Genomic DNA, 24,774 nt, shown 5'->3' on the forward strand with positions numbered 1-24,774 from the left:
GAACCTTGGGGGACCATCGAAAAAGAGGGTGATCTTGGAAGAGCAGCAACAACAGCATGAGGCTCTGGCAGTTTTTCCAGCCGCGATGTGTGTGATTGTACAGAGAATGGAGGCGTCCTTCTTCAACATGAGCAGCACCATATCGCAGGCAATGACGACGATGTGCTGTTCCATGGAAAGGATGGCCACCTGCATGGAACAGCTAATGCGCCAGTTGAATGAGAACATGCTTGCTGTGAACAACAGACTTCAGACTCTCATTGAACTCATCTCTAGGAGGGATACCAACATAGATTTGGGCCATCGCCTCACTGATGTGCAGCAAGGTGCTGTCCAGCTCCTTGCCAGCAGGGATGATGGTGAGAAGGGATATGGAAGTGGGGGCTCTGCTCAAAGCACTCCCACTTCTCTCCCATTGCCTCCCCCTCAGTCAGAGCCACACATGCTGCCTTGTATCCCAATGGCCGAGTCTGCCCCTGCACAGTTGCAGGAGGAGCAGTCTTTGGCGGGGCCCTCACAGGCCCTAAAACCCAGAGGATGTCGCCAAAAGTGTCAAAGCAGTCACAGCAGGGAAATGAGCAGCCTGCCTGTAGCTCTGCTGAATCCACAGGGGTTGCACCTTGTAGTTGCAATCAAAAAAGAAAAAAGACACAATCGTTGATACATAAGAGTATCCACATGGGTGTTTGCCAAAATGTTAATGTTAAGTTTCAGTTCTATTTATGATGCACTTAAATTTATTTCTTTACTCTACTTTCCCATCTGGTCCATTGTGCCTGCTACCTGAGAAGCGGCTCTGTCACTTGGAGTGAATGGTCAGACATTACTTAACCTCGAGCATGTAGTGTATGTACCTTTAAGAGAGAACTACTTTTACAGCTCCTGTATATTGTAGTACTGGCAGTGACCACACCTGTATATAAGCCTTGCGCATGTCTCTGTACCCCCAGTCTTGAGACTACCCTACTCCAGTAAATACCTGTTGATTGTTAAGTTACAGCATCCGTGTGGTTATTGAAAAACATCATACTCTCAGAATCACGGATCTAACAGAGCAGATGGTGGAGACAGGGACAGCAGTGGAGAGTCCTCATCGGAGGGTGCAGAAATGTTTTGGTTGACAGGAATGGCTTGATTATTTTACGACTGCATTGTGGTGGTTGTGGTGGGTGGCGGGGGGGGGGGGCGGGTGGGGGTTGGTGTTGCAGCATCTGGGAGCCAGATGGGTGCACTGGTGCAACTTAAGTAAACCGGACCATGATGAGGCCGTCTCGGGCCTCCCGGGCAGCAATGTGCGCCACTGCTGGTGCCATCTCCACCTCAGGTTCCTCCTCCTCATCCCCCTCATCATGTTCCACTTGTTCCTCCTTCTCCTCCTCCTGCGAAGAGGCTCTGCACTCTGCACCTTGCTCCTCCTGCAGCTCCAATCCTTGCTGTTGTGCCATGTTTTGTAGTGTGCAGCATTTGACGATCATTCTGGAGACCCTGGCTGATGCTTACTAAAGGGTTCCTCCAGATCCGCTTGCTTATTCTATGACACATCTGGTGAACATGTGGCTTTCGTTATAGCGCTCCTCAACCTATTTGCTTGCCCTGCTCAAGGGTGTCAACAGCTATGGCTTCAGTGGATAGCCCTTGTCTCCAGACAGCCAGCTGGTAAGGTCTGTTTGGAGGTGCAAAGAGCTGAGTGAGGGTGGACTGACCCAGGATGAAAAAGTCATGACAGCTACCAGGGAATCTGACACACACATGCATGATGATCTTTTTATGGTTGCAGACAAGCTGCACATTGAGGGAGTGGAAGCCCTTCCGGTTCACAAACACTCCTGGGTCATATTGGCATGCCTTGATGGCCACATGTGTGCAGTCGATGATGCCCTGCACCTCTGGGAAGCCAGCCAAAGCTGGAAAGCCTAGTACCTGCTCAGTAACACTGGCTTCATCATATTAGTTGACTTGTCAAACATGGCATCGGTCACCTGGGTGATGCATTTGTGGGCGGCCGACTGTGAGATCCTGCAAATGTATGCCGCAGATCCCTGGAAGGAGCCTGAGGTAAAGATGTTGAGGGTGGTGGTGACTTTGACAGCCATTGGTAAGCGAGTGTCCACCAGGTCCTCTGGGCAGCAGGTCTTCTTCCAGAAAGCTACAAATGTCTGCGATGACCTGGAGCACTGCTACTCGTCATTTCCAGGAAACTCATTCTCTGCCTGTATACCCTGTGTTGGGGGTATCGTCTCCGGCGTGGTGCACCCCTGCACTGATCCCCTCTCTCCTGTGGAGCATCAGGTTGGTGAGGAGAAGGCTGCTGTTATTATTGCTGCTGCTGCTGCTGGTGTTGTTGCTGCTGCTGCTGCTGGTGCGGCTGGTGCAGTTGGTGCTGGGGCTCATCCTGGTCTGAATCTGAGGTCCAAATTGTGACAGCATAAGCGGCACCCATGCTGATCTGATAGATGCCAGGTAAAGTGGAGATGAGAGGCACAATCCTCCAATGTAGTGAGAGTGACTTGCAATGTGGTGAGAGTGGCTTCCGAGGTTGCAGAAATTACCTGAAAGCAATTTCTTACACACTCCTGAAAGTAAAATCTCTGCACAAAATGGTGTCAGCCAGAGCCTTTCCCTTAGGCAAGGAAGCAGGTGTAAGCTGTGTGTATTTAAGTGCTTTTTTCCAGCTGTCATTTAATGAAGTTACACAATGGCCACTGAGCTCCCGCCTCCCCTTCACAAGCAAGCTTCCCGAAGTCCATGAATCCTTTGTGCGACAAGGTAATGTTGAAATTTCATGCTTAAAAGGCAGTTAAGGGTCTCTCAACAAGCAACTAATGTCCTCAATGAGGTTGCCAGCCTCCTTGGAGCGGGTCCGTAGCGCGCTTCGAAACGCGCCCCACTTAAAAGCGGAAGACGACGAGATGATAGTGGGTTCCCGATGCGCTGATAATTTCAGCACTTTTAATTGCCAACCTGCTCCCAAACCCGCATGCTCTGCAATGTGAAAATTCAGGCCTTTTATATCTCTTCACATTACAAGGCACAAAAAGCATACCAAAAATAATAGGGAATCAAGGGGCTAATAAGAGTGAGGTACTTAAAGTACCTTAATAGAAACAATACATAGAAACATAGAAGATAGGAGCAGGAGTAGGCCATTCGGCCCCTCGAGCCTGCTCCGCCATTCAATACGATCATGGCTGAACATCCAAATTCAATAACCTGTCCCTGTTTTCTTCCCATATCCCTTGATCCCCTTAGCCTTAAGAAATATATCTAACTCCTTCTTGAATATATTTAATGAATTGGCCTCAACTGTCTTCTGTGGTAGAGAATTCCACAGGTTCACCACTCTCTGAGTGAAGAAATTCCTCCTCATCTCAGTCCTAAATGGCTTACCTCTTATCCTTAGACTGTGATCCCTGGTTCTGGACTCCCCCGCCATCAGGAACAGGCTTCCTGCATCTAGTCCTGTTAGAATTTTATAAGTTTCAATGAGATCCCCTCTCATTCTTCTAAACTCTAGGGAATATAAGCTCCTTCCATGGCAAGAACATCCTTCCTCAGATAAGGTGACCAAAACCGCACACAATACTCAAGGTGTGGTCCACCAAGGTCCTGTACAACTGCAGCAAGACATCCTTGCTCCTGTACTCAAATCCTCTCGCTATGAAGGCCAGCATACCATTTGTCTTCTCAACCGTCTGCTGCACCTGCATGCTTACCTTCAGCGACTGGTGCACAAGGACACCCAGTTCTCATTGCACTTCCCCTTTTCCTAATCTATTGCTGTTCAGATAATAAGCTGCCTTCTTGTTTTTGCCACCAAAGTGGATAACCTCGCATTTATCCACATTATACTGCATCTGCCATATCGCCCAACCTGTCCAAATCGTACAGGAGTTTCGCTGCATCCTCCTCACAGCACACATGCCCACACAGCTTGATGTTGCCTGCAAATTTGGAGATATTACATCTAGTTCCCTCATCTAGATCATTAATATATATTGTGAATAATTGTGGTCCAAGCATCTGTAGGGTTCTCAAAATTCCCACATTCCCCAAAAGTTATGAATAAAAGGGACCCTGAATGGACAAGTTATTAAAAAGGGTACCCAAAGGAAAATGGCTTCTGCAACCTCGTGACAGAAGCCTGCAGGATTTTAAAAAGCAAAGCTTTGAAGAGAAACCTGGCATGCATGGACCTGTGAAAGACTTTGTAATTTCTAAAGCCAGACAGCTAGATAAACACAGAATATGCATTCTTCATCTTGAAAAAGATCGACTCAGGATAGACCTAATCTTGAAGCCATTAACTTTCTACATAAATAATCGGTAACAGCTCAAAGTAGCTACCAAGCCAGGAAAAGACAATTAAACTTCATAAATGACAAACAGCCAGGATATTGAAGCTGTTAAGCAAGGAGACAACCGCCCCAAAAGCCGTTAAGGTGAATGACAGTAAACACTTTAGACGAGCCCACCAAAATTAAACAAAGAACTCGACCTGATTTGGTGTGCAGAAAAGGGGTGAAGAACCGGTATAATTGTAGGCCCACCGGTAGCCAAGGTCTCTTCTCTCTTCTTCTCTTCCCGCTCGAACACGGAGGACTCCTTCATAACACCGGGGGCCAAACGCGCAGCACGGCAGAAGAGGGCGAGCCATCGGGGCACGATAAGGAATGAAGCCAAACAGCAAGATCGAGGGGCAGCACGGCGGGGCGGGCTCAACCGAGGACAACTAGGCCGCAACCGCAGCCTTACACGACCAAGCCGACACCGAAGGCCACCAACCGAGACCAGCCACAAAGAAACTCGATGACCAAACCACCGCAAGAAGAACAAAACCTGAAGTATCTACTCTACAACCTAAAGTATCCAACAAAAGACTTTACTGTCCCTATTTCTACCACAAGAAAAGGGGACTTACTGGACAAATCCATAACCGTGCCCTTATCGCATCAGCGGACTCAAACCAACTGAGGGACCTTCGCAGTTCCCAAGATTGATACCACGTGGGGAAAGCAGGCCCCAAAGGACACAAAGAGCGGACCCCAAAAACCGCAACTGTCTTAACTGAGAGGTTTCGAACTGTCAAGGAAACCCCATTGGTGAGCATAAATCCCTGGCCCTTCTTAGCTCAATCTAGTTAGGTACTGGGGGTGGGACAAGGGTAGGGGGATTATTAATGTGATTGTTCCCTCGTTGTGCCATGTGTTCCCCATTCCCAACTAGGTGTACTTTTATATGCCTGTAATTATTCTAGTAATTTCCAGTGTTGTAATATTGTTGTGCCTTTAATAAAATTACGGTTTTCTTGTACCAAGCCAGTTGTCTACTCTAATTCTGTATCGCCGCCTGTGCCTAAGTCCGGTGTCTAGAACCCAGGGGTGTGGGAGTGATTCGAACCACTCAGAGACAGTCAGGGGCAGAGCTGACTGGGCACACGCCACCCCCTACACACCGATCCCTGCGGTACCCCACTAGTCACTGCCTCCCACTCGGAAAAAGACCCGTTTATTCCAACTCTTTGCTTCCTGTCTGCCAACCAGTTACTCTCCATATCAGTACCTTACCCCCAATCCCATGTGCTTTAACTTTGCATGCTAGTCTCTTATGCGGGACTTTATCAAAAGCCTTCTGAAAGTCCAAATACACCACATCCACTGGTTCTCCATTATCTATTCTACCAGTTACATCCTCAAAATATTCCAGTAGATTAGTTAAGCATGATTTACCTTTTGTAAATCCATGTTGACTTTGTCCGATCCTGTCACTGTTTTCCAAGTGCTCTGCTATTACATCTTTTATAATGGACTCTAGTATTTTTCCCACTACCGATGTCAGGCTTACCAGTCTATAATTCCCCATTTTTTCTCTAACACCTTTTATAAATAGTGGGGTTACATTAGCTACCCTCCAATCCATGGGAACTGTTCCAGAATCTATAGAATTTTGGAAGATGACCAGCAATGCATCTATTATTTCTAGGGCCACTTCCTTAAGTACCCTAGGATGTAGATTATCAGGCCCTGGGGATGTATCGGCCTTCAATCCCATCAATTTCCCTAACACCATTTCCCTACAAATACTGATTTCATTCAGTTCCTCCCTCTCATTAGACCCTATGTTTCCCGACATCGCTGGGAGTTTATTTATGTCCTCCATTGTGAAGACAGAACCAAAGTATGTATTTAATTGGTCTGCCATGTCTTTGTTCCCCATTATAAATTCCCCTGATTCTGACTGCAAGGGACCTACGCTTGACTTTACTAATCTTTTTCTCTTCACATATCTATAGAAGCTTTTACAGTCAGTTTTTATGTTCCCTGCAAGCTTACTCTCATAATCTATTTCCACCCTCTTAATTAATCCCTTTGTCCTCCTTTGCTGAACCCTAAACTGCTCCCAATCCTCAGGTTTGCTGCTTTTTCTGGCCAATTTATATGTCCTCTCCTTGGATCTTATGCTATCCCTAAGTTCCCTTGTTAGCCAATGTTGAGTCATCTTTTTTGTTTTACTTTTATGCCAAACAGGGATGAACACATTCTGTTTTTCATCCATGCGATCTTTAAATGTTTGCCATTACCTATTCACCATCAACCCTTTAAGTAACATTCCCCAATCCATCCTAGCCAACTCGCACCTCATACCATCATAATTTCCTTTATTTACATTCAGTACCCAAGTCTCTGAATCAACTACTTTACTCCCCATCTTAATGAAGATTTCTATCATATTATGATTGCTCCTCCCCAAGAGGCCTCGCACAAGATTGCTAATTAATCCTTTCTCATTACATAATACCCAGTCTAAAATGGACTGATCTCTAGTTGGTTCCTCGACATATTGGTCCAGGAAACCATTCCATATACACTCTAGGAATTCCTTTTCCACAGTATTTTTACTAATTTGGTTCGACCAATCTATATGTAGATTAAAGTCACCCATGATAACTGCTGTTCCCTTATTGCACACATCTCTAATTTCCCATTTAATGCCATCCCCCTCAGCATTACTGTTTGGGGGTCTGTATACAACTCCCACTAACGTTTTCTGCCCCTTGATATTTCTCAGCTCTTCCCATACAGATTCCATATCATCAGAGCTAATATCCTTCCTTACTATTGTGTTAATCTCATCTTTAACCGGCAATGCTACCCCACCGCCTTTTCCTTTTTGCCTGTCCTTCCTGAATATTGAATACCCCTGGATGTTGAATTCCCTGCCTTGGTCGTCCTGGAGCCATGTCTCCGTAATCCCAACTATATCATATCCGTTTACATCTATTTGTGCAGCTAATTCATCCTCGCATTAAGACACAAAGCCTTCAGGCTTGCTTTTTTAACACTATTAGACCTTTTAGAATTATTGTTTACTGCGGCCATGTTTGATTTACACCCTTGATTTATCTGACTTCCACTTTTGCTTTTCCCCTTCCTTTCTTTTGCTTCTATCCTTGCTTCCTTTTCCTCTGTCTCCCTGCACAGGTTCCCAAACCCCTGCCATTTTGTTTAAACTCTCCCCAACAGCACTAGCAAACACTCCCCCTAGGACATCGGTCCTGGTCCTGCCCAGGTGCAAACCGTCCAGTTTGTACTGGTCCCACCTCCCCCAGAACCTGTTCCAATGTCCCAGGAATTTGAATCCCTCCTCCTTGCACCATTCTTCTAGCCACGTATTCATCTGAAATATCCTTCTATTTCTACTCTGACTAGCACGTGGCACTGGTAGCAATCCTGAGATTACTACCTTTGAGGTTCTATTTTTTAATTTACCTCCTAACTCCATATATTCAGCTTTTAGGACCTCATCCCGTTTTTTACCTATATTGTTGGTACCTATATGCACCACGACAACTGGCTGTTCACCCTCCCCCTCCAGAATGCCCTGCAGCTGCTCCAAGACACCCTTGACCCTTGCACCAGTGAGGCAGCATACCATCCTGGTGTCTCGTTTGCGGCTGCAGAAACGCCTATCTATTCCCCTTACATTAGAATCCCCTATCACTATAGCTCTCCCACTCTTTTTCCTCCTGTCCCATGCAGCAGAACCACCCATGGTGCCAGGAATTTGGTTGCAGCTGCCTTCCCCCAATAAGCCATCCTCCCCAACAATATCCAAAGTGGTATATCTGTTTGAGAGGGGGATGGCCACAGGCGATCCCTGCACTACCTGCCTGCACCTACTACTCTGCCTGGTGGTCACCCATTCCCTTCCTGCCTGTGCAGCCTTTACCTGTGGTGTGACCAACTGATTAAATGTGTTATCCACGACGTCCTCAGCATCTCAAATGCTCCAGTATGTATCCATTCGCAGCTCCAGCGCCGCAACGCGGTCTGCCAGTAGCCGCAGCTGGATACACTTGCAGCACACAAGATCATCAGGGACAAAGGAAGTGTCCCTTATTTCCCACATAGTGCAGGAGGAGCATGCCACGAGGCATAGCAGTAGAGAAAAAGTACTTGAGAAACTAATGGGACTAAAATCTAACAAATCCACTGGACCTGATGCCTACATCCTAGGGTTCTAAAAGAGGTGGCTGTAGAAATAGTGGATCCACAAACAGGACTGCCCTGGTAGACCCATCATTTCAGCCTGTTCTTGCCCCATGGAACTTATCTCTTCCTATCTCGACTCTATTTTTTCTCCCCTTGTCCGGTCTCTTCCCACCTACATCCGCAACTCTTCCAATGCCCTCTGCCACTTTAACAGTTTCCAGTTTCTTGGCTCCAACCATTTCCTTTTCACTATGGATGTCCAATCCCTCTACACCTCCATCCCCAGCAGGATGGCCTTCGGGTGCTCCGTTTCTTCCTTGAACAGAGGACCAACCAATCCCCATCCACCACCACCCTCCTCTGCCTGACTGAATTTGTTCTCACATTGAACAACTTCTCCTTTGACTCCACTCACTTCCTCCAAATTAAAGGTGTTGCTATGGGAACCCGCATGGGTCCTAGCTATGCCTGCCTGTTCATAGGATATGTGGAGCATTCTTTTTTCCAGTTCTACTCAGGTCCCCTCCCTCACATCTTTTTCTGGTACATTGATGACTGTATCGGTGCTGTTTCCTGCTCTCGCCCTGAACTAGAAAATTTCATTCACTTTGCTTCCAATTTCCACCCTTCCCTCACCTTCACATGGTCCATCTCCGACTCTTCACTTCCCTTCCTCTGGGGATAGGTTATTGACAAACATTCACTACAAGCCCACTGACTCCCACAGCTACCTGGACTACACTTCCTCCCACCCTGCTTCCTGTAAGGACTCTATTCCATTCTCCCAGTTCCTCCATATCCGCCGCATCTGCTCTGATGACACCACCTTCCATACTATTGCTTCTGATGTCTTCCTTTTTCCTCAACCGAGGATTCCCCTCTACTGTGGTTGACACGGCCCTTGCCCGTGCCCATTCTATTTCCCGCACTTCTGCTCTCACCCCTTCCCCACCCTCCTGGAACCATGATAGGGTCCCCCTTGTCCTCACCTTTCATCCCACCAGCCTGCACATTCAACGGATCATCCTCTGCCATTTCCGCGATCTCCAGTATGATCCACCACCAAACACATCTTCCCTCCCCTCCCCTTTCAGCATTCCGAAGGGACTGCTCTCTCTGCGACATCCTGGTCAACTCCTCTATCACCCCCAACACCCCTCCCCCTTCGCCCAGCACCTTCCCATGCAAGCGCAGGAGATGCATCACATGCCCTTTTACCTCCACCCTTCCCACTGTCCAGGGCCCCAAACACTCCTTCCAGGTGAAACAGCGATTTACTTATACATCTTGCAATCTAGTATACTGTATTCGCTGCTCACGATGTGGTCTCCTCTACATTGGGGAGACCAAACGCAGATTGGGTGACCACTTTGCGGAACACCTCCGTTCAGTCCGTAAGGGTGACCCCGAGCTTCCGGTCGCCTGTCACTTTAATTCTCCACTCCACTCCCACTCAGACCTCACCGTCCTCGGTCTCTTACACTGTTCCAATGAAGCTCAACATAAGCTCAAGGAACAACATCTCATCTTTCAATTAGGCACTTTACAGCCTTCTGGCCTCAACATCGATTTAATCAATTTCAGACCATAACCTTTGCCCCTACCTTTTTTTCCCATTTTATTTTCTCTCTCCCACATGGCAGCTGTCTTTCATTCTGCCAGTGCCATTTACACTTCATCTAGAGCCATCTTTTATTTCTTAACTTGTCCCATTACCATCTCCCTTTGCCTTGCAACATCATCCTGTTTGTCTCTTAATCTCTCCTGCCTTCCATCCTATCACAGGCCTTCCCTTTTGTTCTTTCCTCCCCTTCCCCCCTTTCCCTGCCCCTGCACTTGCTTAAAAACCTGTTCCACCTCCAGCTTTATCCAGTTCTGACGAAGGGTCATCGACCTGAAATGTTAACTCTTGTTTCTCTCTCCACAGATGCTGTCTGACCTGTTGAGTATTTCCAGCATTTTCTGTTTTTATATCAGATTTCCAGCATCCGCAGTATTTTGCTTTTGAAATAGTAGATGCATTGGTTGTGATCTTCCTAAATTGCATAGGTTCTAGAATGGTCCAGCAGATTGGAAGGTAGCAAATGTAACCCTGCGATTCAAGAAAGGAGAAAGAAAACAGGGAACTACAGGCCAGTTAGCCTGATATCAGTCGTCAGGAAAATGCTGGAATGCATTATTAAGGAAGTGGTAACAGGGCACTTAGACAATCATAATACAATTATGCAGAGTCAAATTTTATGAAAGGGAAATCGTGTTTAACAAATTTATTAGAGTTTTTTGAGGATATAACTGGTAGGGTAGATAAAGGGGAACCAGTGGATGTAGTATTTTTGGATTTACAAAAGGCATTTGATAAGGTGCTAGGCATAATAAGGGCTCCTGGGGTTGGGGTATATATTAGCATGGATAGGGGATTGGTTAATGGACAGAAAACAGAGAATAGGGATAAATGGGACATTTTCTGGTTGGCAGGCTGTAACTAGTGGGGTGCCGCAAGGATCAGTGCTTGGACCTCAGCTATTTACAATCTATATTAATGACTTACAGATGAAGGGACCGAGTGCAATGTATCCAAGTTTGCTGAGGATACAAAGCTGGGTGGGAAAGTAAGCTGTGAGGAGGACACAAAGAACCTGCAAAGGAATATAGACAAATTGATTGAATGGACAATACGGTGGCAGATGGAGTTTAATTTGGGGAAATGTGAGGTTATTCACTTTGGTAGGAAGAATAGAAAAACAGAATATTTTTAAATGGTGAGAAACTATTAAATGTTGGTGTTCAGAAAGTTTTAGGTGTCCTCCTACAGGAAACACAGAAAGTTAGCATGCTGGTACAGCAAACAAGTAGGAAGGCAACTATCATGTTGCCTTTATTGCAAGGGGGTTGGAGTACAAGAATAAGGAAGTCTTATTACAATTGTACAGGCCTTTGGTGAGACCACACCTGGAGTACTGTGCACAATTTGGTCTCCTTATCTGAGGAAGGATATACTTGCCTTAGAACCGGTGCAACAAAGGTTCACTAGATTGATCCCTGGGATGAGAGGGCTATCCTATGAGGAGAGATTGAGTAGATTGGGCCTATACTCTTTGGCGTTTAGAAGGATGACAGGTGATTACATTAAAATATATAAGATTCTGAGGGGGATTGACAGGGTAGATGCTGAGAGGTTGTTTCCCCTCGCTGGAGAGTCTAGAAGTAGTGGTTATAGTCTCAGGATAAGGGGTCGGCCATTTAAGACTGAGTTGAGGAGGAATTTCTTCAGTCAGAGAGTTGTGAATCTTTGGAATTCTCTACCCCAAAAGGCTGTAGATGCTGAGTCGTTGAGTATATTCAAGGCTGAGATTGATAGATTGTTGGACTCTCGGGGAATCAAGGGATAGGAGGATCAGGCGGGAAAGTTGAGTTGAGGCCGAAGATCAGCCATAATCTTATTGAATGGCGGAGCAGGCTCGAGGTTACTCCTGGTCCAATTCTTATGTTCTTATGCTGATTGTAATGGAGTTAATTTTAGGATATTATATCCCAGGAATGGGTGGTAATTTTTGAAAAGTTTGAGAATTAGCATCAGGTGCTAATGCTTCAGACTGCATGCAAAATTAGGTTTCATTGCACAAAGAAAGTATTGAAGTGCTAAATCAAGTGCAAAATGGTCTAGCTCAGTGGTGTTAAACTTGAAATGCTGACCAATATCAGGTGCAGTCTAATCACAAGTCACCATTGCCACAGGCTCTTTCCAGTTCTTAAAGGGGAGGTTCATTGATGCTGCAGAACCTTGTTCTCATCATTGCTGGCTGTCTCAGCCAGCAGCAGCAGGTCAAGGAGAAGGAGCCGGATGACTCAAGCAGCTGTAATGATGTCAGATCCACACCCCAGAGAGAAAGTCTGCAGATTCTGCGACCATGCATTGGAGGCGTTGGTGTTCGCAGTGGAAAGTCGGAGGGCAGTGCTCTACCCGGCAAGTGGCAGGAGGCCCTCTCCGCAAGTCTTCTGCACCATAAGGAGGGAGGTAGCCCAGGACATCTCAAGCAGCACTGTGGTCCCCAGGATCCACACACAATGCAGGAAGAAATTTAATGACATCACTCGGTTGGTCTGGGTGAGTCAATGCTTCAACAAATGCTATCATTTGAACCACAGTCTGCACACACTGCCCAAAGCACACCCCCAGCACTCACCCACCAACATTCTCTACCTACCAACACTCACACCCACATCTTACGCCTTGCACACAATCACAGCTATTCAACTATGCCAGGCACATCATCCAGACAAATTGCTCCACACTCACTTACACACTTTCCTCTCTCTTGCAGGCCAAGGTGACTCACAACAGGAGGGAGCAGGAGTGCACAGGCGGGGATCAAGCCGACAGCCAACCACTGTCTGAGCTGGAGACTTGAGTGCTGCACATTATTGGGCACCAGGTGGTGGGCGCCGTGGCCCGCGGTGATGTTGACTCCCTTGGGGACAACAACAGTATGTCCATGCAAAAGCAAAATACTGCGGATGCTGGAAATCTGAAATAAAAACAGAAAATGCTGGAAATACTCAGCAGGTCAGGCAGCATCTGTGGAGAGAGAAACAGAGTTAACCTTTCAAGTCGATGATCCTTCATCAGAACAGTATGTTCATCCCTACTCCTTCTTCTCACATCCCACTTCCCCCTCACCCCGCAAGCATTTCGGCACTTTCCAGCTAATCATGCTGCATGCATGCATTTCTCCCTTCCTGCCCCCGCCACTCACCTTAACCCAAATCTTGTTCCTTTATGCTTTCAGATAATGAGCAAGCACCTGAGCAGCCTGTTCCTGAGGGCACCATTGAGAGCGAGGCGGGAGAAGAGGAGGAGGAAGAAGACACTGCATCACTGCATGTCTCACCCGTAGGCACCATCTTAAATACTGGCACTACACGTTCTTTAGAGGCGAGTATAGCAGTGGGATGTTCCTGGTGGCGGCATGTCTCTCATTCTATGAGTGCTGGGCAGGAGTGTTGGGGTTGTGGAGGGGAGTCATGAGTCAGGTGGAGAGCGGATAGCCCTTGTCTCGGAGCAGCCACCCGCGAGCTTGACATGGTGGCTGGAAGAGTGCTGGCACACTGGTCTGGTGCAGGATGAAGGCATCGTGGCTGCTGCCAGGATAGTGGGCATTGACATTGAGGATTTGCTGTTTGTGGTCGCACACCAACTGCACATTAAGTGAGTGGTAGCCTTTGTGGTTATGGGGAAGGAAACGTAGTCCCTTCTCCAACTATAGAGAGCCTCTATGACTCCCGGATGCAGGGATGGGTGGCAAACTGCGAGATGTTAGCTATATCACCTGTTGCAAACTGGAAGAATCTGCTGGTGAAGAAATTGAGGGCGACGGTGACCTTGATTGACACTGAGAGAGCTGTGGTCACCCTGATCTGAGGCTGGAGGTCTGGTTGTAGGAGGTGGCAGAGTTCTTTGACCATCTCCTTGGCGAAGCGGAGCCTTCTAATACACTGCTCCTCACTTAACTGGGGGTAGGAGAAGTGCACTGTGAATACCCTCGAAGGTAAGTCCTCTTGCTGAGAGCCCTGATGGCCCTTCTCCTCCCTCTGGCCACATGTCCAATCTTTCATGCTGCCTTTGCTCCCTCTGTCGTAGGTCCTGGAGGGCGAGGTCGACTGCCAGTGCAACCCTCATTAACCAAGTGTAGCACTTTGATATGTTGTGAGAATAAATATAACTAATTGTTAGTAGACACAACACTTCTGATACTAAACAACCATTAAATGACTGAATGAATCAGTTTCACAATGTCAAACTGACAAGGAGGCACTGAAACACCACTAACCTGACAGCTGCGACTCATTACTGAAGATGCCTTTAAATACCGCCCTTTGAGTTGGCATCCGCCTGCTTGATGCCTCCTCTCCCTGTCGCTGTTGGGACGAGGGGCTAAGGCAGGGGGTGAAAATGAATTTTGCAGATCGTGCGCCCAGTGACGACATGATCTGCCTGGCATAGAAGTTCCCGGCGGTAACTGTTAGCGGCGGCACTGTGGGGGGGGGGGCAGATTTGCTGTGTGTCGCTAGATTCACCTCGCCCCAGCGCTACTGCCTCAGCGCTCTGTTAGCGCCCCCGCCAGGCGCTAACGGGAGGTGCAAACCAACTGAATTTCCCCCCCCAATCTTTTAAATGGACTCCATTTGGATGGAAAATTATTAAGAAAGCAGGTGCAACGATGAATTAGAATAAGAAGATTACTGACTGTTGTTCAGGAAACAGTTGAGAAATACCCAGATGATCTGATCAATGAGGTGATTCCACCATCCGACACTCCCAGCAGCCAGTGTGCTCATGGGGAGTGAATCTTGGGAAGTGCGCAGCCTCTCATTTTCTGTCTGTTAATTTTAATTGACTGGAAATTGCCAGCTGTGCACCTGTGATTTCCTGAGATGCACCACCTGTGGTGGGCTCACTGCTGGGATTGTGGCATCATCTCCTTAAATACCAAATAAAACACCATTTGCCATTGCTTTGCATAATCCAGTGAACAAGCTGAGAAAGCACTAAAATGAGTCAAAAAACAAAGTTGTCACTGCACAGTGCCTTCACATTGATGCATCAGCATTCATCCTAAAATAATCAGATGCTTCAATCAAGGCACATAGAGAACTTGGGGAATATTAATTTGATGCCACATTTACATGACAGCAATTAATATCAGCTAGTTTGAAAATGTTTGCTTTTCATTACCGTTGTTTAGTTAATGCAGCTACATTATATATTTAATTTATACCATCTACTCCACTATCTCAAGCATGCAAATTAAAAATAACAGGTAGCTTTTATTTAATTGTTGCTACATTTATTTTTGGTATTTAGTAGTTAACTGAGTACGACTTTATTTAATTTCCTGCTATAAACTAGAATAATTGTAATAGTAATTTAATGCAAGTGTAATACACATTGCTATAAACAATTAACATAAAAAGCTATCATCCGATTATAAAAACCAATTGTAATATTTCAGCAAATCTGTAAATAAGGAACCATAATTAAGTAATTAAATAGTTCATACATGTTTGATAGCATCAATTTTTATGCATTTTCAATTTGTGATAAGTGCTGGCTATGAAAAATTTGAAATGCATTACTGTTACATTCTCATCCACCATGTCAAGTGTATTTTTTTAAAACCTAAACTATGCTTCATGTCCATTGAGGTTGTTGTGAAAACAGGAAGTATCATGGGTCACTTTACAAGTGGAGAATCCTGAATAGTGCATCCCCAAATTCCAGTTCTACATTCTTGGTGGGTGAGGCTACACAGTGGGAATGACATTATCATAAGATTACCTATTGGCAAGTTCATATCTAACTTAGTTTCATATCAACAACCTAATACTTTGCTGTCATATAGCTTCAGTGCATTTAAAATAAAATCTATAACTTGGTAAATTATTTACAGTAATGGATTGGACACTTAAGTAAAGTGATATCATGATTTGATAGCAGCAGATACAGTTAAAAAACTTGATAAATGTTTCACAAACAACATTAATTACATGGAGCTGATTCCCATGGTGTTGCTCCTGGCAAGTTGGAGGATATGTTGTTTTAGAATGACAGGAGCATAATATCATGTAACACACAATGTGTTGTAATATAATTGGTCTCTGCTAGCACTACTCATTGATATTTAAAAAAATCTATCTTTATTCTTATAACTGTAACTGTCTTTCTACTCTTTTCCCACTTTCTAAGCCTTTCTATGTCACTCATTCTGGCTTTGTCTTCAACCTTTTTTCCTCTCCTCTTATAGCTGACATACTTTTCTCTGTGGTGTCTGTATCACTTTATGCCTCTTTTATCTCTTTGGAAATTCCTTTGGAGATTACACTTGCAAATCAGAGATTTGGAGGAGGAAGAGATTGTGTGGAGTGCTTAGAGGTAGGTGTGATTACACCAAAGGCATTCTGTCATTACCCACCATTATATATTTGGGAAGAGCTACCTGGAAATGTTAGACAAGGCCTACCTTTGCCACCTTCACTTCATGTGAGAAGCAGAGCGTATGCTATGCTATCTGCTTGAGTTCTTCAAACCACAGGGACATCTGTGAAAGTGGCTTGAATTTATGGTGATATCTACCAAATAAGTCAGTCCGTGGTGTAATGATGCATCAACAGGGGACAGAAGACTTGTTTGCTTGGGGTCCTCTTTCATCACTTTGGTCAAGTGTGGTGACTGGCTGCTGGGATAGAGGTGGACCTCTACTTCTTTGTGCTGGGTCATGAGATTGTCTGAGCACTGTGAGGTGACCAATAGTTTTAGTTGGATTCCAGGTAAAATGAAGCTAAATCCAAAAGTAACAGCAGTCATCTATACACCTAGCAGAGTACCCCCAGAATTAAAAAAGTACAATATATGGAGAAAATTGGCATGATCAGAAAGATAATCAAACCAACACCTTAAAATTTCTGATGTGGCTGATCGGATTTGGATATGTATCGATGCCAAGCCGAGAGGTTAAGGCGACAGACTGCTAATCCATTGTACTCTGCCCTCGTATGTTCCAATCACATCCTCGTCATTAATGTGTTCAAAGTTTAATGATGCTTTTCCTTGTTTCTTGTTCAAAACGGGGAATATGTTACTACACTAATAATCCAGTTCAAATCCTGCACATGACTGTTTGAGAATTTGAACAAAGCATTCACCAGGGAACACTACTCATTGCCAACAACTGAAGATATTACACATATACTTGCAGCTGTGTGAGTTTTCTCCATCCTTGATGCAAAGTCAAGATACTGGGATGTAGCTCTTGATGAGGAAGGTAGAAAGCCAGCTATGTTTAATATTGATGGAACTTCACAAGGATGCCATTTGAAATTGTATCAGTGCAAGGATATTCTAGAAGTGCTTAAAACCCTAGATGGGCTTGGGTGGATTGTCAATAATATTTTAGTGCTTTGGAACGTTAGAAGATGCATATAGCAGAACCTCAGAGCACTACGTCTGAGATGCTGGGTGAAAAACTTGAGACTTGATAAGGACAAAATGCAAATCACATTTGTAAAAATGACATATTTGTAAGACAGAATTACTGCTAACAGACTTAAACCAGATCTTACAAAGCTAGTAGTTGTTTGAAGTACAAAGTCCCCAAGACAAAAGCAGAGCTCACATCTATGAGAATGTTAACTGACACAACCACTGGAACAGATGTACTTTTCAAATGGAATAAAAGAAATAAAATGTAAATAGAAATAAGAAAGTAACTGATTGCAAAATTTCCAGGACTCACCTTGCAGTATTTTAACAGCAGAGAAGAGTTCACCCCAGAAGTTAAAGCATCACTGGCCAATGAAATGCTGAGAACCTCTAAGATGGCAGACTTGCAGCTTGTATCTTACATACACTGATCAAAGTACAAAAGAATTACCAGCAAATAGAGAAAATAAAAATATATATTGGAAATCCTCTTCTTCTTCTTAGGCAGTTCCTCGGAACCGAGGATGACTTGCTTCCACGTTAAAAATGAGTTCTCAGGTGACTGATGAGCCCAATGTGGGACCTACAGTCTCTGTCACAGGCGGGGCAGACGGTGGTGAAGGGACGGGTGGGTGGGGTGCTTGGGTTCACGTGCGCTGCTTGTGCTTGCTCCCGGCGAAGTGACTCGAGGTGTTCGGCACCTTCCCGGATGCTTCTCCTCCACTTTGTGCGGTCTTAGGCCAGGGATTCCCAGGTGTTGGTGGGGATGTTGCACTTTTTCAAGGAGGCTTTGAGGGTGTCCTTTAAGCATTTCCTCTGCCCACCTGGGGCTCTGTTGCCGTATCAGAGCTCCGAGTGGAGTGCTTGTTTTGGGAGTCTCGTATTGGGCATGTGGACGATGTGACCTGTCCATCAGTAATCACTCTAATATTAACTCCTGCATCCGCATTGGTGGGGGGGGGGGGGGGGAGGGGGTTAAAATAAGGCCAGAGTATTTACCACTCCATTCACGCAACATTCCCGTTGTAGTGTATGTACCCGTCCACCTTTAAGGAAACTATTGTATGTAACCGTTCACCTTTAAGAGAACTACTTTAGGTGTGGGACTACTTGTTTGGCTTCTGTATACTGTAATACCGACAGTGACCACACCAGTATATAAGTGTTGTGGCAGGATTGCTGGGGCAGATCCGCCCTGACCTTCGAATAGTAAAGACCTGTTTGTTTGTTATTCCTGAAGTCTGTGTCGTTATTAACTGTACAACCCACAGACTTTACAGTGGCGACGAGTCCGATCGTACCCTGCGGCAAGACTACCAAAGCAACTAAAGAGCGTCGAAGAGAGGCAACTGCCCTCGTCGTTCTGCTGGAAGAAAACACGAGGCTGCAGCAATAGAAAGGAGGAAGACTTTAGCAACAAAAGCTTCCATCAGCAACAGGCACTGACTACCCTTCTACCACGGTGCGGAGTGAGCCGATCAGCAGGAAACAAGGCGGCCGCGGAGACTGTGAGTAGGGGAAAGTGTAAAGAATATCCGGAGGATAAGGGCTGTGCACTCGACCACAGTCGAGGGGGAGCGGAGCCGGTCAGAAAGTCGGGTCCAACGGCGTCGTGAGACAGCCGGACCGCGATCGGCGGGAAAAAGCCGGGCAGCGACCAAAGCCACGAAGCGCTGAGACCGGGAGCTGACGCGGGAAGAGAGAAACTCAGCCGCAGCCGGGGAGGGAAGCATCGGACTGCGTGTGGGCTGGGAGGCGAACGGGAACAGAGCGTGTGGGAGAGGCAGAGCCGACCAAAGGAGGCTGCGCGAGAGCCAGTCCAGCGGCTGAACTGTCCTCCACCAACGGGGTACCCAGCGCCGGTAGAGCCGAGTGTGCGGGAGAGAGAGAGACAGAGCCGAGCAAGGGGAGAGAGACTGCGCGAGAGCCAGTCCAGTGGCTGAACTGTCCTCCACCAACGGGGTACCCAGCGCCGGTAGAACCGAACGTGCAGGAGAGAGAAAGACAGAGCCGAGTAAGGGGAGCTGTGCGAGAGCCAGCCCAGCGGCTGAACCTGTCCGTTGTGGGGAAAGCGTACCCCTTCCACCAGGGAAGAAACGCGGGAAGCCGCCATTAGGTGGCGAAGACGACAGAAGCGGGAAACCGCCATTGAAGTGGGCGGGGAGAGAAGGAAAGAGCAGGAAACCGCCATTTTCGCGGGAAAAGCCGCCATCTTAGGAAAAAAAAAAAAAAAAAAAAAATTGTGTTGTACCCAAGGAAAGGAAGATGTCTAAGCGGGTGGACATCAACGATTTTAATTCTGAGATAGAAGACTGGGCCACGTACGTGGAACGTATTGAGATACATTGTAAGGCTAACAAAATAGCTAAGGATGAAAAAGCTTTAACCTTACTTAACATGATGGGTGCGAAAACATTCGGGTTGTTGAAGCATCTTCTCTCACCAGCTAAACCGGCGGATCAGACTTTCGATGATATTGTAGCAGTGCTGAAGGATCACTTGAACCCCGCACCGTTGATACTGGCTGAACGATCCAAATTCTATGCAAGAACGCAGAAGAAAGACGAAAGCAACACGGAATACTTGGTCAAACTGCGTAGGCTAGCGGAACACTGCCAGTTTGGAGGGAATCTGACAGAGGCACTGCGAGACAAGTTCGTATGTGGATTGTCCAAAGAAGGGACGCAAAAGCGACTACTGGAAGAGAACGACCTCACACTAGACAGGGCTGTCCTTATAGCTGCATCGCACGAAGCCGCAGCGAAAGGAACGGCGGAAATGCAGCTAAAGGCGGCGGCACTCGGGGTGGACCAAATTACCTCGAGGACAACAAAATGCTATCGTTGTGGGAAGACAACACACGACCAGAATCAATGCTGGGTTAAAAACCAAGAATGCAGGAAATGTGGCAAGATCGGGCGCATAGCTAAGGTATGCCAGTCAGGAACAACGTACAACAATAAGGAGTCACCACAAAAATGGTACGGAAAAGTGCAAGAGGTGACTAGGAAGAGTCTGAGGGAACAGAAGTCGGACTCACACTCCAAATGCAAAGGACTGGACAGTCTGAGAATTCACAATGTGAGTAATGAAGCTGACCGACAAACTATCTGGATAACGCTACAGATTGCAAAGGTCCAAGTAAAAATCGGCGTTGACGGTCATGAATAAGCATGACTATAAAAAGTTTTTCAAGCATATTCCACTACGGGATACGGAACTAGTACTACAGACATACACGGGGCACAAAGTATTCCCCATCGGAAAGATAGAAGTCAAGGTGAGATACAAGGATAAAGATCACCACCGGTTGGACCTGTATGTGTTGCCTGAGGGAGGTCCACCACTTCTGGGACGGGAGTGGATTTGAAAAATAAAGATGGACTGGCATTCACTAAACACCATGACGGTGGATTCGGAAAAAGAGGATGTCAAACCGGAACGGTTGTCCAGAATATTGGACGAAGCTAAAGAGGTATTCCAGCAAGGACTGGGAACACTGCGAGGAATTAAAGCAAAGGTTAAGATTGCAGAACATGCAAGCCCAAAGTTTTTTAAGGCCAGATCGGTACCTTACGCAATACGACCAGCGGTGGAGGCAGAACTGGAAGAACTTGAACGATCAGGGGTTCTGTCAAAAGTGGACTGGAGTGAGTGGGCCACGCCCATTGTTCCCGTCATGAAGTCCTCACCAAGTAATAAGCCAGGGGGACCGGGGAAGGTCCGTATCTGCGGAGATTTCAAGATCACTGTGAATCCGGTGCTTCACACGGTACAATACTTGCTTCCGCGGATTGAAGATATCTTTGCTTCGTTGGCTGGAGGGAAGCACTTCACGAAAATAGACCTGGCTCAGGCATATTTACAGATGGAGGTCGAGGAAGAGTCACGCCAGTACCTCACCATCAACACTCACAGAGGCTTGTATCGCTATAATAGACTGGTCTTTGGGGTAGCTTCGGCGCCAGCAATTTGGCAGAGGGCCATGGAACAGGTGTTACAAGGAATTCCAAGCACGCAGTGCTACTTAGATGACATTTTAATCACGGGAAAAGATGAGGAAGAACACCTCACGAATTTGAAACTGGTACTCACCAGATTGAAGGAGTATGGCCTTCGGGTTAATCGCAAGAAGTGTGAGTTCTTCCAAAAACGGATCTCATACTGCGGTCATGTCATTGACCGAGAGGGACTGCATAAGTCACCTGAAAAGATAGAAGCGGTCGTGAAGGCCCCCGCTCCAGGAAACGTTTCACAGTTAAGATCATTCTTGGGGTTGATTAATTACTATCACAAGTTTCTGCCAAATTTATCCACGGTGCTGCATCCGCTGAATGATCTGTTGCGGAAAGAAACACCATGGAAGTGGAGTGAAGAATGCAAAAGGGCTTTTCGCAGAAGCAAGGAGTTGATTACCTCTGAAGAAGTGTTGGCTCATTTCAACCCAGCATTACCCCTTCGTCTAGCTTGTGATGCTTCCCCGTACGGAATTGGGGCAGTACTTTCGCACAGGCTACCAAATGGCTTGGAAAGGCCAGTGGCATTCGCGTCACGATCATTGACACCCGCGGCGCGAAATTACGCTCAAATAGATAGGGAGGCCCTCAGTCTTGTGTGGGGCGTGAAGAAATTCAACCATTACCTACAATGTAAAAAGTTCACATTGCTGACAGACCACCAGCCGTTGGTGTCCATATTCAACCCAAACAAGGCCGTGTCCACCATGACAGCACAAAGGTTACAAAGGTGGTCCGTGTTACTTGGGGCACACCAATATGAAATTGAGTACAAAAGGTCCAAACAGCATGGAAATGCTGATGGGTTATCACGCTTGCCATTGCCGATGGTGGAAGAAGCGAGTACAGTGGACCCAGTAGAGTTGTTCCACTCATTCATAGTGGAGTGTCTACCGATAACAAACTCAATGATTGAGAATGAGACAAGGAATGACCCGACTCTTTCACGAGTCTATGATGTAACGGTGGAGGGATGGCCAGCACAGAGCGAACCAACACTGCAAGCATTTTCACAGAGGAAAGAACAACTGTCAGTGTGTCGAGGAACCCTGATGTGTGGATCTAGAGTGGTGATTCCACCCAAACTCCAAAAGAAAGTGCTAAAGGAGCTGCACGAAGGACACCTGGGTGGAGTAAAGATGAAGAATCTAGCAAGAGCGTTTGTGTGGTGGCCAGGCATTGATGGAGACATAGAGGAGATCACGAAGAACTGCCTAGGATGTCAGAGGGTTCAGAACGCGCCACCACAGGCTCCTCTGCATCCATGGGAGTGGCCCTCATCTCCTTGGCAAAGAGTACACATCGACTTTGCTGGTCCATTTATGGACTCGATGTTCCTAATAGCGGTGGATGCCCACTCCAAGTGGCCAGAAGTAATTAAGATGACCACCACCACGACGGCAAAAACCATCACAGTGCTAAGGACTATGTTTGCTCGGAATGGCCTGCCGGAACAGATCTGTTCTGATAATGGACCGCAATTTGTGTCCGAAGAATTCAAGAAATTCTTAAAGAGCAATGGGGTTAAGCATTACACGTCAGCCCCATACCATCCCGCCTCCAATGGATTGGCTGAAAGGTTTGTCCAGACCTTCAAGAAGGTCGTAAAGGCCATGAGTAATGAAGACATAAGTCTACAACATAAGGTGGATAGCTTTTTGTTGGCATACCGGAATGCAACACATGCGGTCACAAATCAAACTCCCGCAATGATGTTTTGTAATGGACGCCTAAGATGCCGGCTGGATTTGCTCATACCAAACGTCAGAAGGGACATAGAGAACCGGCAATTCCAGGGCATGAATGAAAGGGCCACTAGATCCTTCCAGATCGGTCAACGAGTTTTGGCCCGGGACTACCGTACCGAGAAATGGCAGCCTGGAACTATTGGAAAAAGGCTAGGGCCGTTGATGTACACCGTGGACATTGGGGACAATATAATAAGGTGCCATGTTGACCAAATCATAGGGTCCGCCACAAATGGGCAACCGACTTCACCACCTTACCCGGGTAATGTTGAGTCTGAGATACCCAGAACACCTACTTCCGATCTGGTAATACTGGAATCAGCTGAACCTGACACTGTCTTTCAAGCCGAATCGACTTTGCCAGAAGCACCCACTAGCCCGCCTGGAATGACGACACCACTGCGGCGTTATCCGGACAGAATCCGGAAACCTCCAGAAAGACTGAATCTATGAACTGTCTTACATAAGCTGTATATATGTTATAATGTATGTTCACTATGGACTCAGTATGTTGAAAGCTAAAAAGGGAGGATTGTAGTGTATGTACCCGTCTACCTTTAAGGAAACTATTGTATGTAACCGTTCACCTTTAAGAGAACTACTTTAGGTGTGGCACTACTTGTTTGGCTTCTGTATACTGTAATACCGACAGTGACCACACCAGTATATAAGTGTTGTGGCAGGATTGCTGGGGCAGATTCGCCCTGACCTTCGAATAGTAAAGACCTGTTTGTTTGTTATTCCTGAAGTCTGTGTCATTATTAACTGTACAACCCACAGACTTTACACCCATCAGTCACTGTTTTAACTCCTGGATTTTGGGAAGAGTCAGAGAAAGAAATTCTAGAAATAACAACAAAAAACGCTGGAAAAACTCAGCAGGCCAGGCAACATCCGTGGAGAGAGAAATAGAGTTAACGTTTCAGGTTGATGACCCTTCATCAGAACTGAGAAAAAAGGCAGGAAATGAAACAGATTAAAAGGTCAGTTTGGGGGCTGGGAAATGGGGAAGGGGATGAAAGAACAAAAGTGAAGTGAAGAGACATTAAGAGGTATTCAAGATGAGACGAGATAGTAATAGGACAAGTAAAGAGAAGAGCCAAATGGAGATCCCGTTGAAGAGAAGAGCAGAACTTCTTCATGGTAGGCATTTCTAGAAGAGGTGTGACAGTGAACCAAACACTAATACGATAGCAAAATACTGCAGATGCTGGAAATCCAAAATAACAACAGGAAATGCTGGAAAAACTCAGCAATGCCAGGTTTCATTTCCTGCCTTTTTTCTCAGTTCTGATGAAGGGTCATCGACCTGAAACGTTAACTCTGTTTCTCTCTCCACGGATGTTGCCTGGCCTGCTGAGTTTTTCCAGCGCTTTCTGTTGTTATTTCGGATTTCCAGCATCTGCAGTATTTTGCTGAAGAAATTCTAGTTTCTGATTCACTCTCAAGAACTTATCCACCAAACCATGAAACAAAGGAGGAAGGAATGCATGATGAATGGATATTTCCTACATTACAACAGTAACTACACTTCAAAAGTATTT

At 46.2% G+C, this 24,774-nt stretch overlaps 1 pseudogene; it reads right to left on the reverse strand.

Annotated features, from left to right (window-relative positions):
* Positions 1 to 2,675: 2,675 nt before the first annotated feature.
* Positions 2,676 to 24,774, reverse strand: part of LOC147111567 (uncharacterized) — an 85,509-nt pseudogene continuing 63,410 nt past the window's right edge.

Source organism: Somniosus microcephalus, chromosome 10, assembly GCF_052327205.1.
Source record: "Somniosus microcephalus isolate GS21.2 chromosome 10, FLI_Smic_1.0, whole genome shotgun sequence".
Taxonomy (NCBI): Eukaryota; Metazoa; Chordata; class Chondrichthyes; order Squaliformes; family Somniosidae; genus Somniosus; species Somniosus microcephalus.